The sequence below is a fragment of the Spermophilus citellus genome (assembly GCF_964194105.1).
Source record: "Spermophilus citellus genome assembly, chromosome: 2".
Lineage (NCBI taxonomy): Eukaryota > Metazoa > Chordata > Mammalia > Rodentia > Sciuridae > Spermophilus > Spermophilus citellus.
The window spans coordinates 12,446,333-12,448,723 of NC_138183.1; the positions used below are offsets into that span (position 1 = coordinate 12,446,333).

Genomic DNA, 2,391 nt, shown 5'->3' on the forward strand with positions numbered 1-2,391 from the left:
CTTTGTCACTAACTAGCTGTATAACTTCAGGGAAGTAATTTAACCTCTCAGAGTCTCCGTCTTCTCTTTAGAATGATGAAAAGGATGAACATAGTTACTTCAATGCAATATGTTGAATCTTGCTGAAGATGACGAATCTCCAAGCCCAAGACCTGGGACCAGCAAATATACCAGACACACTGCATGATAGACATTGTGTTATCACCCCCTTTTACGAGGTGAGGAAATTGCAGCTCAATGAGATTATTTAATTTGCCTGGGGCTGGAAAGCTAGCAAATAGAGACTCAGGATTTGCTGCAAGTGGATTTGCCCTGAGTTCCTAAGGGGACGCTGCTGGCCTTATGGAGATCGCAGTGCCTCCCTGCTCAGGAGTCTGCCCAAGGCACGCTTCATGTCTTTGTTTCTCAGGCTACAGATGAATGGGTTCAACATGGAGGTCACCACAGCATACATCACTGCCGCGATTCGGTCCTTGCCAACGGAATCAGCAGCAGAGGGAATGAAGTACACCCCGATAGCCGACGCGTAGAACAAGCAAACTGCAGAGAGGTGGGAGCCGCAGGTGGAGAAGGCCTTCCACTTCCCTCTTGCTGATGGGACCCTCACAATGGTGGCCACGATGCGGGCATATGAAATGATGACGAGCAAGGGGATCAAGACCGTTAGTGCCCCTCCCCAGTTCATCAGCACACACTGGTTGGCGTAGGTGTTGGAACAGGAGAGCTTCAACAGTGGAAGAAGTTCACAAAAGAAGTGAGGGACGATGTTGTCCTGGCAGAAGGATAACTGAGCCAGGAGAATGGTGTGGGTTAGAGAGTAGGAATATGCAAGGAGAGGGACGTGGCCACCAGCAGGGTGCAGTGTCTGAGACTCATGATGGTGGTGTAGTGAAGGGGATGGCAGATAGCCACAAGCCGGTCATATGCCATCACTGCCAGGAGGAAAACATCCAGACCAATGAACCACAGGAAGAAACAGACTTGGGACAGGCATCCAGCATAGGGGATGGTGTGCCTGTGAGCCTGGAGGTTCACCAGCATCTTGGGGACCGTAGTAGATGACAAACACAGGTCCGTGAGGGAGAAGTTGAACAGGAAGAAGTACATGGGGGTGTGGAGGTGGGGATCAGAGCCAATCGCCAGGATGATGAGACTATTCCCCACCACGGTGACCAGGTAAATGACCAGGAAGATGCCAAAGAGGAGAGACTGCTCTCCCTGATGCTCAGAAAGGCCGAGGAGGTAAAATTCAGAAACACTGGTGTGGTTTCTTGTCTTCATGCTGTGGTGAAACTAAAGAGTGAAATAGAAAATGACCCTTTAAAACCTTCCCATGCTCTAGTATTACCTTGATGGAAACAAAGGCATAAAATAACGGTGACACCAGAATATGGAGGGCTGTGCATCCTCCCACTGAGAAATGCAAGAGCTCTCTGGGGTGGTTATTGCTAGGCCCACTTTGTTGGCTTCATTGTCATGACAACAAGTATTTGAGACAATCGACTTAAAGTGAGAAAGGGTTTGTCTGGCCCACGGTTGTGGAGGCTTCAGTCCACAGCCGTGGGCCTCATTGCATTTGGCACTCTGGTGAGAGAGCCAGCATGGTGGGGAGTGGCTGGTGGAACAAACCCTCTCATCGTATGGCCAGGACACAAAAGAGAGTAAACAGAGAGACTAGGGTCTCACAATCCCCTCCAAAAGCATGCCCCCCACCACCTAAAACTTCATGCCACATGTCATCTCTTGAAATTGTCACCACTTCTCAGTAGCACCTTGCTGGGGACCAAACCTTCAACACATGCACCTTTGGGGGACATTTCAGATCCAGATGACAGTACCCACCTTCTTGGAAAAGGAACCGAGTCCCCTAGAAAGAAGACGAGGTAAAGTTAAAATCTTGGTGCTTCTAATTTACAGTCTTTGGACTAATCTACCTCTCCTGAGACCTCCAGAACCAATCCATTCACTCTCTGTGCATTGAGTACTTACATTGTGTCACTGTTTCCTTTAGGTGCCAGAGATATGGTGGTTCAGAATACGGCAAGGTCCCTTCCCTCGTGCAGACAACATTCTAGTCAGAGAAGTCATGCAGTCAGCAGGTGCAAGAAAACAAGATGCCACGGTGGGTGGCACATGACTTTGAACTGAGTGATCAGCAAGTCATTCACCATGGAGGAATGGATGGGAAGGAGCCAGCCACATAAAGAATTGGTTGGGAGAGCATTTTAAATGTAGGTCACAGCGAATGCCAGCGTGCGATAGAGGAGGAGGAAAGTAAGGGCTCAAGTGAGGTGCACCAAGGGGGCAGGCAGGAGGGCAGGAGGAGGTGGAGGAGGCAGTACAGGGCAGGTAGGGCTGGGCCACGCAGTTTAGAGAGTTTGGATTTTATTC

General features: G+C 49.7%; 1 pseudogene across 1 annotated transcript; it reads right to left on the reverse strand.

Moving 5' to 3' along the window:
- Positions 1 to 340: 340 nt before the first annotated feature.
- LOC308640107 (olfactory receptor 1f45-like) lies at positions 341 to 1,281 on the reverse strand (annotated as a pseudogene). The gene has a single exon. The product of its transcript is annotated as an olfactory receptor 1f45-like (transcript).
- Positions 1,282 to 2,391: the final 1,110 nt, after the last annotated feature.